Below are 16,069 nucleotides of genomic sequence, written 5' to 3'. Positions count from 1 at the left end.
GTAAAAGCCAAAGTCCTTCCAGTGGTATAAAAAACTCTATATGGAGAAATGCAAATCAAAATCACAATGAGATACCATCTCACACCAGTTAGAATGGCGATAATTAAAAAGTCAGGAAACAACAGATGCTGGAGAGGTTGTGGAGAAATAGGAATGCTTTTACACTGTTGGTGGGAGTGTAAATTAGTTCAACCATTGTGGAAGACAGCTTGGTGATTCCTCAAGAATCTAGAACCAGAAATACCATTTGACTCAGCAGTCCCATTACTGGATATATACCCAAAGGATTATAAATCATTTTACTATAAAGACACATGTACACGTATGTTTATTGCAGCACTGTTCACAATAGCAAAGACTTGGAACCAACCCAAATGCCCATCAGTGATAGACTGGATAAAGAAAATGTGGCACATATACACCCTGGAATACTATGCAGCCATAAAAAAGGATGAGTTCATGTCCCTTGCAGGGACATGGATGAAGCTGGAAACCATGATTCTCAGCAAACTGACACAGGAACAGGAAACCAAACATGGCATATTCTCACTCATAAGTGGGAGTTGAACAGTGAGAACACATGGACACAGGAAGGGGAGCATCACACACCAGTGCCTGTTGGTGGGGAGGAGGCTAGGGGAGGGATACCATTAGGAGACATACCTGATGTAGATGATGGGTTGATGGGTGCAGCAAACCACCATGGCATGTGTGTACCTATGAAACAAACCTGCACGTTCTTCACATGTATCCCACAACTTAAATTTTATATAAATATATATAAATAAACATATATAAATATATATATTTAATATATATAAATATATATATATTTAATATATAAAAATATATATATTTATATATATAAATAAACATATAAAATATATATTTATATATATAAATATATATTATATTTATATATATAAATATATATTATATTTATATATATAAATATATATTATATTTATATATATAAATATATATTATATTTATATATATAAATATATATTATATTTATATATATAAATATATATTATATTTATATATAAATATATATTATATTTATATATATAAATATATATTATATTTATATATAATATATATTATATTTATATATAAATATATATTATATTTATATATATAAATATATATTATATTTATATATAAATATATATTATATTTATATATAAATATATATTATATTTATATATATAAATATATATTATATTTATATATAAATATAATATATATTTATATATAAATATAATATATATTTATATATAAATATATAATATATTTATATATAAATATATAATATATTTATATATAAATATATAATATATTTATATATAAATATATAATATATTTATATATATAAATATATATTATATTTATATATATATTATATTTATATATATAAATATATAAATATATAAAAATATAAAAATATATAAATATATATAAAAATATAAAAATATATATATAAAAGAAACCCCAAAAAAAGAAAAAAAAGAAAAAACAAAACTCTGTATGATTCCCATCACCACCATCTTCCATCCATCATTAATTTTGTCTGTTCATCTCCTACCTTCCTCTTTCAAATTCAGCTCCAGCCACACTGGCACCCTGCTGTGCAGCAAGCACACCAGGTATTCTCCTGCCCAAGGGTCTTTGCATAGGCTCTCTGTTGTCAGAGATGTTTCCCTCAGATATGCACATGGCTAATACTCTTCCTTCAAACTTCTACTAATGTTATGTTCTCAATGATGCCATGTTAACACCCCCAGTAGCCATTTTGAGGTATAATTTACATATCATAAATTTACCTGTTTTAAGTGTACAGTTAAATGATTTTTAATAAGTTGGCTGATTTGAGCAACCACTACCATTATCCAGTTTTAGAATGGTTCCATCACCCCAGTGAGATCCCTCATGTCCACTTACAGTTAATCTTGTTCCCACCTCCAGCCCTAGTCAATCACTAAACTACTTTCTGTTTCTATAAATTTTCTTTTCTGAACATTTCTTGTGGTGGAATCATACCATGTGGTAAAAAAATGTATGTGGTTTTTGTGACTGACTTCTTTCACTTAGCCTATGTTTGAGGTTCATCCATGTTGTGGCATGTATCAGTACTTCATTTCTTTTTATGGCTGAATAATATTCCATTGAATAGACATACTACATTTTGTTTATCCATTTACCAATGAATGGACACTTGGGTTGTTTCCACTTTTTGACATTTATGAATAATGCTGCTGTAAGCATTCGTGTGTAAGTATTGGTAATACCCCTTTTAAACATTGTTTTTTACATTGTTTAAACATTTTTTTAAAAAAGACTTGCACCTCTCCTCTATTTTTTACTTTGCTCCACGTGGTTTTTTTGCATTTCCTTTTGGCATGCCATATAATTAATGTATTAGTTATATGTTGCTATGTAAAATAATCATTCCAAAACTTAGTGGCTTCAAACAATAACATTTATTATCATAGTTTTTGGCAGCAATCTGGGTAGGTCCTTTGTCTCAGGGTCTCTCACAGGCTGTGCTTGAAGTGTTGGCTAGGGCTCTGGTCATCTCAAGGCTCAACTGGAGATGGAGTCATTATAAATGCATGCATGTAGTAGTTGGCATAGTTCAGTTCCTCATGGGCCATCGAATGGAGGGCCTCAGTTCAGTGCTGGCTGTTGTCTGGAGGCCGCCTTCAACTCCTTGCCTCTCTACAGGGCAGTGCACAAGATTCAGAGCAAGCAAGTAGGGGAGAGCAAGAGGGAGTATGTGAGCAAGATAGAAGTCATAGTCTTTTATAACCTAATCTTGAAAGTGACAGCCCATCACTTTTGCTGTATTCTATTTGTTAGGTCCAATATCCCACCCTCCCAACACACCTACACCCCCCGCCCCTCCCCGCCACCCACACGCAGAATTACCTAGGAATGTGAATACCAGAGACCGCTGGGAGCCACTTAGAGGGAGCCTACCATACTTATTGATTATGTTTATTGTGTGTCTGTCTTCATCGGAATGTAAAATCTCATGAGGGCAGGGATCTTTGTTTTGTTCACTGGTAAATCACAAACGCCTGGAACAGTGTCTTCCACTTCATTGGTATTCCATAAACATTTTTGAATGAATGAATGAATAAACTCTCATTAAGCACAGAAAAAGTTTAGGTGCTCTTCTCTGCTAATTCTTTTAGGTCTCCCTGTCTTTTTTAGGCTAAATAACACTCCGGCTTTTATTCTTCAGCTTTTTCTTTTTCTTTTTTTTCTTTTTTTGAGACGAAGTCTCACTCTGTGGCCCAGGCTGGAGTGCAGTGGCGTACTCTCGGCTCACTGCAACCTCCGCCTCCTGGGTTCAAGCAATTCTCCTCTCTCAGCCTCCTGAGTAGCTGGGACTACAAGTGCATGCCACCACGCCCGGCTAATTTTTGTATTTTTAGTAGAGATGGGATTTCACTATATTGGTCAGGCTGGTCTTGAATTCCTGACCTCAGGTGATCTACCCGCCTTGGCCTCCCAAAGTGCTGGGATTATAGATGTGAGCCACCGTGCCTGGCCTCTTCGGCTTTTTCTTAAAGGTTATGATTTTAAGGTTTTACACATGATTAATGCCTTCGAATCAGCATGACTAAAATTTTTCTTATTACAAATCATGTTGTTTGTTCAGTTCAAGGTTTTTTTCCTTTTGTAAAGTCTTGAATTTATATTTCAGTAAAAGACACATAACACTACATTTGCCGTCTTTACTATTTTTAAGTGTGCAGTTCAGTAGTGTTAAGTATATTCACATTGTTGTGCAACAGATCTCTAGAACTTTTTCATCTTGCAAAGGAAGCCATTAAACACTAATTCCTCCTCCCCCCAGCGCTTGGCAGTCACTTTACTATTTTATGTTTCTATGGTTTTGACTCCTTTAGATACTTCATATGGGTAGAATTGTATAGTATTTGTTTTTTTGTGACTGCTTATTTCACTTAGCATAATGTCTGAGGTTCATCAATGTTGTAGCATGTGATAGGATTTCCTTCCTTTTTAAGGCTGCATAGTGTTCAATTGAGTGTATTTACCATATTTTACTTATCCATTCATCCATCAGTGAACATTTGGGTTGCTTCTACCTCTTGGCTATTGTGAATCATGCTACATTGAACACAGGTGTGCAACTATCTCTTTGAGATTCTGCTTTGAGTTCTTTGGGATATATACCTACAAGTGGGATTGCTAGATTATATATAATCCTATTTTTAATTTTTTGAGGAATTTCCATACTGTTTCCTTAAGGGCTGCACTATTTTACATTCCCACCAACAGTGCATGGTTCAGACTTAAACTATGGATTGTTTTGAAATGTTAATATGTTTATATGGCTCATAAGGAAAACTTTGTTGAACTTAATTTAGCCTCTATCCCCAGCATTTTCCTATTAAATAATCAACTTAATTGTCCTTACATAAATGGGTGTTAGGTTAATTATTGGTGAACATGTGTTGTCTTTAGTGCTGACAGGCTCATCTGAAAACAGGAATCGCTGTCAAACTAACCAGTCTTTGGTTTTTAGAATTTGCCTTCCTGTCTCATTCCCCCTTTTTTAATAATAATAGTGAATTTGAATATAATCCAGTTTTATGGCACCCTTTGTTACCTAATAATTTTCAAAATGTTATTCAGTGGCTCAGCTAATACTTGAGTTGTAGTTCATCTAGGTGTAGAAGTTTAAATTCATTTCAAGCAGATAGTTTGTATTTATAGTATTTTTTAAACTTTCTGTTTAATGTTACTGATATTCCTTTCTTTACTTACAAAACCTACTACTGCTACACTTATCTCAGTTTATTTTGATTTGATGTTAAGTAGTTTGTAAACATTAGGGCAATGGTTATGGATTCAAGTGAAGTAAAGAAACTGAGAATCCTGTAACAAGGCAAAGCTTACAGCAGACCAGGCCTAGGGAAGGCCTAGTAGAAATGGTAGCTGAGTCTGTAGAAGTAAAACTATGAGTTGGAATCAGGGAAGATCAAGAAACAGGGTATAAAAGTGAGTCTTGAGGGATGAACAAATTAGAGCTTGGCATGAGGGTTCAGGAATATTAAAGGACAGCCTGCTAATGGAGGAAAAATATAGACCAAGAGTCTGGAGATAAACACTGGACCCTGGCAGAAAGAAAGGAGCTTGATTTTGAGCCAAGATTTTTTTGAATCAGGGACTGTATTAGTTTCCTATTGCTGCTGTAAAAATTACCACAAACTTGGTGGCTTAAGACAACACAGACTTATTATGTCATAGTTCTGGAGGGCAGAAGTCCAAAATGGGTCTCCCTTGGCCAAAATCAAGAGGTTGGCAAGGCTGCATGCCTTCTGGAAGCTCTAAAGGAAACCGTTTCAGGGTACTAAAGAAACTTGCAGATATGCTCTCTGGGACATTATCTTTGAGAAATTTTAGAGAAGCAGAAAGATCCTAGAAGACTGTTATAAATAACAACATCCTGGAGATTTTTAAAGAAATTAAGTTCAGATCTTTAAGTAGATGATTTGCAAACATTAAAATAAAAATGCAGTAGTCAATTGGAAAAATAGTTGGGTAACTGGGAAACTGTCATGACAAACTTAGTTTACTTCTTTAAGGAAGGGTAGTATCATAAACTTAGATGATCTCATTTTCAGCGAGGCACTTGGTCATTCTCTCTTAGGATTCCACTGACTTATGCTCCTTTCTTAGTTGTTGGGATCTGTGGAAGCGTTCCACCTAAAAGTTTAGGTATAACTCTTACCAGCCTCAGGTGTTTCGTGGAATGTCACAGGGCTTTTCCTTTGACCCCGTCTTGTTAAGGGTTTTGTTAGGGACTTGAATGAACCCATACAAAGTATGCATTTCTTTTTTCTGCTAGCACAGAGCTTGAAAAGATAGCTATTGTGCAAGATTACAGAATCAACATTAAAAATTATTTTTGTGTGCTGGAATGCTGCACCAAACTAACAAGATGCACTTTAGTAGGGCTCAGCCAGTATGGGACTAATAGATTTATGGAAAGTCTACTATGCTAGGTTTTGGGTTAAAAAAAAAATAAAGTAGATCAGATATGGCTTTGGCTCCTGAGACTGTTAAACTCCAATTTGGAAGGTTTAATCTATATCTGTAAAAGAGGAATTTGAACAATACTGGATAGATTACATCTCAAATGGAATATACAGGCTGTGTGAGCATTCAGCAGAAGAGACAATCACTGAGGAAGGGAGTAACCAAGGAAAGCCTTTACTGGCCAACTGAGCTAGACCCTGAAGGAAGGTGGACGTAGATGGCTCTCTCAAGAGAGATGGTCAGTGGGTTGTATGACTGGGGAAAACTTAGGGACATGACATATATGGGGAATAAAATTGTAAGCATATATTCAACTGGCTTACTGATCAGTAAAACACATCTATTATGTCTTAGTGGCATTTTGCAGCATGAGGACATTTTTGTATGAAATAAATGGATATTTTTTAATTAAAACATGAAAATAGTATATTCTCTAAATGAAACATTATAAGAATCAATAGGTTCTTCCTGATCTGAATGGAAATTCAAGTATTTTAGTTTTTTCTGGTCCAAGTAGTCCATCTGATAAATGCTTGCTATAAAGAATCTAAGACTAGGAATGATTATTTAATCCCTTTGCATTATGCAGTTCTGTATCTGTTAGAGAGGATGGTCTTTACTGTTGTCATCACTGAATTTTTCTTTCTGCCACATACATTTATATTCTTAAAAACATTTCTGCTCTAAAAGTATGAGGCTTTGAAAAACCTGATATGCTTCTTCCTTTTACTGTCAGCTGGCATGAGGAAAATGTTACCATGTAGAAGAGGAAAAGGGCTCTGATTTACTATCAGTCTTCTGACAAGTCTGCGAATTTGAAATACACTATTCTCCGCACCCTATGCAGACACTCTTCTCCCTGCCCCCTGAACCTCCATTTAGAAGTTTTAGCAAGCACACATTTGAAAGTAAACATTAACAAAAAAAACCCATTCTTTATTGTCTAATTCTTTACCATTGTATTTTTATCAAATTGTTTCTCCTTATTGCTTTGCTCATCTCTTTTAATGATTTTTAGACATTGTAGTCCTTGTCTATGCTGGTTTTATAATGTTTAAGAAATAGTAATAATAATTATAAAACTATAATGTTTAGGAAACCCCTGTTTCTCTAAACAGGTGAAAACAGATGCATATTGGGATGCAAGCTTAATGTTAAGAATGAAGAAGACTTTTCTGCCTGCATGCTCGGAGTCATTTTTTAAAAGTGTATTTATTTTATATTTTGTAAACATTTTCATTTTGAAATAATTATAGATTTATAGGAAGTTGCAAAGTAGAGATCCTGAGTATCCTTCACTCAGTTTCCCCCAGTGGTTCGATTTTCTGTAACTATAAAAAAATACAGAAACCAGGAAATTGACATTGGTACAATGTATGTGTATAGTTCTGTGCCATTTCATCACACACGTAATTTCCTGTAATCACTATTGAAATCAAGATGCAGATATTCCATTACCACAAAGATCTCTACTGCTACCCGTTTGAGCAGAGCTATTTTTAAGATCATAATTTTAAAGTGACGAATTCCCATAATGTAAGAACTGCTATTGAAAGTATATATCCTGTTTTGATATATCAAAAAAAGATACATCATACATTTTCTCAATGGGTAAATCCTAAGGTTTCATTTTATATTGCCACTATTATTATTATTTATTATTGTCTCTATTTTATATTGCCTTGTTAACATTTTTGTCATGGATGTGTGTATCAGAAGAACCAGTGTGTCTTAGTCCATTTTCTGTTGCTTACAACAGAATACCCAAAACTAATAACTTACAAAGAAAAGGAATTTATTCCTTACAGTTATAGAAGTTGAGAAGTCCTAGGTTGAGAGGCTGCATCTGATAAGAGCCTTCTTGATATTGGGGACTCTGTGCAGAGTCCTGAGATGGTGCAAGGCATCACATGGCGAGAGGGCTAAGCATGCTAGCATGCTCGCTTAGGTCAATCTCTCTCTTCTTGTAAAGCCGCCAGGTCCCCTCTTATGATAACCCATGAATCCACTAACCCAGTAACCCATGAAAGACCCCACCTCTTAATACTGCCACATTGGGGGTTAAATTTCAGCATGAGTTTTGGAGAGGACAGATATTCAAACACAGTGTTTATTAATTGCAACAAAGCACAATAAGCAAATTTGTGAATTTTATTTTGATTTGTTTTGATTTCCGGAACTTAAAGTTGGCTTATCATACCTAACATTTTGATTAAAGTGTTTTTTTTTTTGAGATATGAAATGTAAGTTTTGAGGTATTCCAAAACCATATAGTTTACATATAAAAATCATCAATGGGTGATCTGTGAGAGAAAACAGTTTTTTAAGCAACATATTTTTTCCTTAATAATGATTTATGCTTTTATAATGGGGATGTGAGACAATTACCTTTTTTGCTTGTATCTGACCCAAATCCTAGTAAGGTTTTAAAAATCTTTGGCTTATCCATTAAGCTCTGGCAACATTAAAAATATTGTGGAGAAAAGAAAGGAGCCATTTTATGGTATCTCCTCACTTGAGTTAATGTCTTAAGCTTCCCTCATGTCATCGTGCTGCAATATCATGTGCAGAGGGAAAGTATCTGAGCAATGTTTGAGTGTGAGCTCCTCTACACAGAGGCCATTTGAAGATGTGTTGGAGAGGGAGAGTGATCTAGGGGGCAGGAGCTTTGGGTTTTCATTCTGCCACCCGTTCTTTTTGTGTGACTATAGGTTTTTCCATGTGTCACTTTCCTGGAGATAACTACATTGTTGCCTGGACCTTGACACAAAGATTAAATTAGATCTTGTGTGGGAAACAGAGTTAAGTAAATATGGAGTCAAGTAATACAAAGTGTTATTATTACTATTAGCTTTTTTTGGTATATCCTTGTTGTAAGTTATAACAGGTGCTCAATAAGTGCCGCTTCAATGATTGTTCCTGTAGGATCTCTCAAAATGCTGTTAATCATAAAGTTACCATATGTGACCAATAGAGGCTGTGACCTCCAAGGTGCAGATGAAGTGTAGAGAGCAAGGTAAAAGTGAAAATTAGAAAAAGAGAGTGTTGCTTATCTTACCAGGAGCAGTTCTGATGGACTTCTGAGGATGGGAAAACAGATTTCAGAGAATTAGGCAGAGAGGCGGAGAAGAGGAAGGAAAGGCAATAGGTTTAGACAATTTTTGGAGGAAAAAGAAAAAAGATATTGGCTAAAAGAGGCTGTCTCATGGTCATTCCCATTAACCCGCTGACATTTATCAATCTGCTTGTGAGGAATCTTTCAGGTTTATGGTATTTGGTAGCTTACGTAGGTCTTTAGGTATTTGTGGCAGGGAGTGTTTACCTTAATGTCGGGATTAATGTTAATGGGAAAATGTCTAGAACTATGCTGTCCAATACAGGAGCTTCTAGTCAAACATGTGACTATCGAGCATTTGAAACGTGGCTAGTCTGAACTGAGATGTGTGCACATGGGAAATACACACCAGAGTTTGAAGAATTAGTACAAAAAAACTCATTAATGATTTTTATGTTGATTGCATGTGGAAATGCTAATATTTTAGATATATTGGGATGTATTATTAGCTTTTCACCTGTCTTTTTTTGCCTTTTAAATTGTGACTATTAGAAAATGTTAAATAATCTTAAATTATATATATGGCTCACATTTGTACTTTGCATTATTTTTCTTTCAGACAGCACTGGTCTAGCGTGATAGGAGAGGAGGGCAAGAGTTGCTAAGAGAAAGATAAAAATATCTGGGGAGCCTGGAAGTGGATGGCCTTTCCCCTACTGGCATGAGGATGTAGTAGGTGCTCTGGTCATGCCAGTCAGCCATATATAGCAGGGCATGCAGGGACCTTCACCTATAATCTCCCTTTAATTTTTGCTGCTTGGGAGTTATGTCCTGATGGCATTTGACATGGGGATTAACATGTGGTGGCTCCTTTGAAAAGGGTGTAGTGTGGCGGTCAGATATGCTACAGTATACTCCAAGGAATTGACCATATTTGTTTAGTTTTGTTTTTAACCACACGGAACTGTTGGGAGTTGGACATTATGTAAAATAAATGAACCATGACAGTGTCTCCCTTTTTAATTGTCTTTGTAATGGAATTTGTTGTACTGAATTTTGACTTGCATGTCAATGGAAATACTTAAGATCTTGCTTACAATAGCTTATATTTCTGGTTTTTAACCTTATTAATAAAAAGTAGTGTGTGGATACCTAAATTACTTTATACCTCAAAATATTAAAGGTGTAGATTATAACTTTTAAAATCATACTGATATTCCAAAGGAACTCTGTTATTGTTTTTTAAATAGTAGAGGTATCAGTAGGAAATTCAAGTTACTTTCAGCAGCAGGATGCATCAAGTGGAAAAGATCTTATTTTCAGGAAGCATACGAAACACAAAGGAAATCCTTTCCATTTCCTTTGCCTATACTTTTCAGAACAGCATGTGAGGAAGGACTCTAATTGCGCCCCCTTACTTATCTTTGTGAGGCCACTCATTTGTTCTGAACTGATGGGTGCATTGCCCCATCTCTTTGGTGGCCATTTAGATGTAGGGTGCACTCCTTGCACAGTGTTATCGCCATGAAGGAAATGGACAAGTGTTGTCCAAGGACCAGCTGAGGCGGGTTTTAATGCCTTTTTTTCATGTACTAAAAGGCAAAAGACAAAAAGAATCCTACATTTCAAGTATTCTGTACGAAAACTCTTAAGGTGTTTAAAAAATTGTTTTCGGAAATGTACAAATGATGCAATCTGTTTCCTTCCTCAGAAAAGAGTTTCCTAGTTTTTCAATTATTTTCAAGAATTCATGGTACCATTAACTTATTTACTTCAAAGAACTGTGGAAATGTGTTGATTAGATCAGGGAGGCTTAACCTAAGCCAAACAGAATTCTTCCCTGGGAATTTGGAGTTAGTACTGAGGGAGTGAGATTGGTCTCTGTATGAGTAATTGGTCTGTAACATGTAAATCTGGAAACTTTTTTCTAATAACATCTGGTCAAAAGAATCAGAAGCTGGCAAATAGAAAGGAAAATGAAGTACAGAGACAGCAGAGACAAGAGACTAAGAGAAAATTCTGTGGGTATTAGAATCCTTGGAACTGAGGCCATGCTATGTTTTTATCCTTAGGTTTCATGAGATCCCTCATATCCTTTCAATAAATTCTCTTTTGTTTGTTCAAATTAGTTTGAATTGGAGTTCTGTCACTGGAAACTGAGTGTCCCGATTAAATTACTTCCAAAGCGTCCTGTGAATGTCTCTGTCAAAACACTTACCATGTCGTACTATTTTGTTTAATTGCCAGTCTAGTCAAAATAGACTTTAAGTTCCTTGAGGACACATAGACTGTTTTGTCTTAAGTTCTCCATTATCTAGCCTAGTACTTGGCACAGTATGTGCTCAGTAAATATTTGTTCAATGAATGAATGAATGAATAATGCATGAATTGTGGACATTTTATTATATACGCTTTTAGTTTTTTTTTAAATTCCTTAAAATTTTTTCGAATGGATAAGGTATTCATATTGTTCAAAAATCAAAGTCTATGTAAAGTAATATAGTGAAAAGTCTCCCTCCCATCTTTGTCCTTTGTCCACCCAAATCATACCACTTTCCTCCTGTCCAGGTAAGCACTAATATAAATTTTTTCTAGTATAGATTTTCAGAGTTAGTTTGTACATATATAAGCAAATACTAATATATATTCCCCCTTTTTATGCAAATGGTAACGTATATTATGCACTGTTTTGGATCTTCCTTTTAACTCAATATAGCTCAGAGATTTTTTTCTGTATAAACATATATAGAACTCCCTCATTCTTTTTTTACAATTGTATATTATTACATTGTACAATTGAATTATTATTACATCTGAACTCTATTATTGGATATTGTTTGCTTCTAATCTTTCGCTATTACAAACAATACTGTAATAAATAATCTTGTATATATGTCACTTTGCATGTGTTCAGGTATGTCTGTAAGATAAATAATTAGAAGTGGAATTACTGGATCAAAGATTATGTGTTCATAATTTTATTGTCAAAGTAACTTCCATAAAGTTTATACAGGTTTATTAAACCAGCAGCAATATATGAAAGTGGTTGTTTCTCCACAGTATTGTCAACAGTATATTAAAATATTTGTAGATTTCTGTCAAGTTGCACTTTTTGTCATGGCCAAGTAGCTCCTGTTGACCTAACTCTTCACAACAGCTCAGAGCTCCGAGCGAAATATAGAGCCATTTGCCTGAAAACACTAGAGAGTGATCAAAGCAGGCAGATACTGGATGGACATTGATACTTGGAAGAAGGGAAAGCAGAGCCTTGATATTATGGGATAGTATCAAAATGTTTAATATATAAGAAACGGGAGTCCTAGAAGGGGAAGAGAAAGGGAGAAGGCAGGAAAGTATTTGACAAAATAACACATTTCCAAATATGGTGAAAGACAGAAATTTACAGATTCAAGAAGCTCAACAAACCCCATCTGGGATAAATGCAAGGAAAAACTAAAACAAAACATTATAGTAAAAATACTGATAACCAGACATAAAGAGAAAATCTTAAGTAACCAGAGAAAAATTATGCTTTATGTACAGTTCCCTCTCACTGCTTTTCTTCTTTAGACTTTTCCTGCCTGGTGTTATTTATTTTTCCATGTGGTCTTTTGACTTATCTTAAAAAAAAATTCCCTCCAAGTAATGAGCCCCCAACCCTAGATGGGTTCATTTCCTCCTGGAATTTGCTCTCAGAGCACTGTGCCCTTTGATAGCATTTATCACAGGTTATAATTTATTTTATTTATTTTGTATTTTACATTCAGGGGGTACATGTACAGGGTTATTACAGGGTTATGTTGTGTGATGTTAAGGTTTTGGTTTCTATTGATCCTGCCACCCAAATAGTGAACATAGTACTCAATAGGAAGTTTTTCAACTCTTGTCCCCTTTCTTTCCTCCCTCCTTTTGGAGTCCCCAGTGTCTGTTGTTCCCATCGTTATGTGTGTGTGTACTCAGTGTTTAGCTCCCACTTATAAGTGAGAACATGTGGTATATGGTTTTCTGTTTCTGCATTAATTTCCTTAGGATAATGACCTCCAGCTATATCCATGTTGCTGCAGAGGACATGATTTTGTTCTTTTTTAATTTCTGTGTTGTATTCTATGGTGTATATGTACCACATTTTAAAAATCCAGTTCACCATTGATGGGCACCTAGGTAGTTTCCATGTCTTTGTTATTGTGAACAGTGCTATAATAAACATATAAGTGGAGGTGTCCTTTTGGTAGAGCGATTTATTTTCCTTTGGGTATGTACCCAGTAGTAGAATTGCTGGATCAAATGGTAGTTCTATTTTTAGTTCTATGAGAAATCTTCAAACTGCTTTCCACCTGCCTGAACTAACTTACATTCCCACTAACAGTGTTTAAGTGTTCCCATTTCTCCACACAGGTTATAATTGATAGGAGTGATTATTTTGATTAATATCTGACTCACCTACTACACTATAAGCTCCATAAGGGCAGTGGTCCTGTCTCTTTTACTCACTAGATGCCTAGCGGAGTGCCTGACACATTTTAGGCCCTTAATATATACTCGTGAATGGATGAACACACCTTGAGTCTTGAGGTTGAGCTCTGTGACTCTTTGTTACTCTCTCAATAACTGTAGGCAAGTTTCTTGACTGTTCTAGGCCTCAGTTTTTTCATTTCTAAGTATAAATGAATTGTATCTACCAAGCAGGGTTTTGGGATAATTAAATGACATATCTTAGAAAACATTTTGTAAATTATAAAATTCTAGTTAGACTAACTTTGACTTTCCTTTTCACATTTAGTGTATATCTATGCGTGTGCTAAGGAACAATCTCCAGATTTAGGCTCACTGGTTTTCAGAGTCCATTTGAAGAATCAGCCTTACCAGTTTGTCACCCAGCTAAAATTATAATCACTTGAGTGTTTCTTAGCTTTTAGCTGTTTAAGTGGTAAGAGCAGTCAATTTCAGATAAAAGCTTGTTTGTTGACAAGGGAAGTGCCTCTAAGAAAGGAAGTAAAATTTTCCCTTACAGAACAACCTGAACTTGGACTCCATTCTGTACAAAATGTCTACCTGTCACTTCTAAAAGGAGAAGAAAACTGTCACAGCTGTGATTACCAAAAGCAGAGCTTAGACTTAATAAATTGCCAAAACTCAGAGTCTTGTTAGTTTAAGTTGCTTGCCAACGTACTATAACTTGAAAAAAGGAAAGATGCACATATTTATTGCTAATGCTGGGGAAATTGCCATTAAGACAGTTGGCAGAAAGGCTGACATTTTAACAGTCATAGGTTAGATAATTTTCTGCATCTATCCAAGAGAAGATTTTGACCAAGGACTGACAAAAAAAAAAAAAATCAAATTATTCTGTTCACTTGGCGGCATCTAAATGTCTCATTTTCAGCTTACAGGAAAGATTGCTGTGAAAGCAATCTTTGACATTACAACTGAGTGACCATAAATTGCTTGAATAGCTGTTGGAAATTCAAATATAAAACCACATGAAAAGTCATTATCTGAGGTAGAACAAGGATTTTTCACTTGTTTTGCTCTTCATTTACAGTTTATAACTTAATTTTACATTAAGATTGTTTTAAAATTATCATGTACTCAGTTTCACAGAAGATGATTAGCTTATAGGTCATAAGGAAAATCAGTGCCAGAATGAAGAACTGAATTCTTGAGTCTTAGTGTTCAACATTTCCAGTGCTGTCAGAAACAAGTGCTGAGTTTTCTTTGTTCTTCCAATGGCAAAATAAGGAATGTATGATAGGCTTGAAAGTTGGCAATCATAAAGTGCTTTTTATGGTTTCCCAAATTCCCTTCATAGTATTGTTTCTTTTATTATGAATTTAGTTGTGTAAATCAGCCTGTTGCTGATAAACAAAAATTTATATTAGTCCTGGGACCAACATTTCTTTCAGTATGACATTAGTTGTGTAAATCAGCCTGTTGCCAATAAACACAAATTTGTATTAATTCTAGGATCAACATTTTGAGAAGGAATAAAGTAGGGATCATCTAAGAGTTTTTAAAAGAATGTGGGTCTAAAATAGCTGGTAGAATAAAAATATATTGTACAAACTAAAATAGGGCAAAAGAGCTAAAATGCAGTGCATGGACTAAAATAACTAGCAGTTCAAATGAGTCCAAGTGCTAAATATGTAATTATCTTTCCTATTACCTTATATGTACAAGAGTTATTTTAACTTTTAAAATCCTACATTTCACTTTTGTTGTTGTTTATTTATGTATGTATATGTAAAAAACAGGCATATATATATATACACACCTCTGAGTTTAAAAGTTTTCAAATTGCATTTTAATTTACAGGTTACAGGTTGACATTTTACACTAGTAGGCAGAAATGGTTATTTATTTATTGGTAGGTGGTTTGCTTTATAAACTGAAAATGAAGAAATGACTTGAGTTTGGTTTATCATCATCCCTCCAATTCCCTTCCCCAAACTCTTTGAATCCCATGGTACTTTTTAAAAGCTTGCCTCAACATCCCCAGGAATAACTTCACAGTTGTTCCACATAGATGTAGTAGCCATTTTCTTATTCACTAATTTTATGAATGATTGTTGCACATCCTCCAGGGGTTTAGAAATTGCTCATACCATGGAGGAGAGAGTTTCTGGGTGACTTTGATCCGTGTTAGTGCTTATTTGCTCCTGTAACCCCGACCTTTTTGCCATCCCCTGAACACAGGCACACGCCTGCATCAACCCTTTTTATACTTGTTCTCTGGGGTGTTTTTCCTTCAGTTCCACATGGTTTGTTTCTTACCCTCTTTCCATCTTTGCTCAATTGTTAACTTGTCAAATTACTCTGTAAAGGAGCTAAATCCTGACCATTTGGTAGTTTTGAGCAAACGAGGATTAGAATCCAAGTGACATGTTGAAAGAATCACTCTGCCTATTGTCATGAGAATAAACTGCAGGTAAACAAGGG

The 16,069-nt window shown here is 34.8% G+C and overlaps 1 protein-coding gene across 10 annotated transcripts in view; it reads left to right on the top strand.

Moving 5' to 3' along the window:
- BABAM2 (BRISC and BRCA1 A complex member 2) overlaps positions 1 to 16,069 on the top strand; it is a 453,662-nt gene that overhangs the window by 140,085 nt on the left and 297,508 nt on the right. The window lies entirely within an intron of this gene.

The sequence above is a fragment of the Pan paniscus genome, chromosome 12 (assembly GCF_029289425.2).
Source record: "Pan paniscus chromosome 12, NHGRI_mPanPan1-v2.0_pri, whole genome shotgun sequence".
NCBI lineage: Eukaryota > Metazoa > Chordata > Mammalia > Primates > Hominidae > Pan > Pan paniscus.
This window is presented reverse-complemented; position numbering and strand designations above follow the sequence as displayed.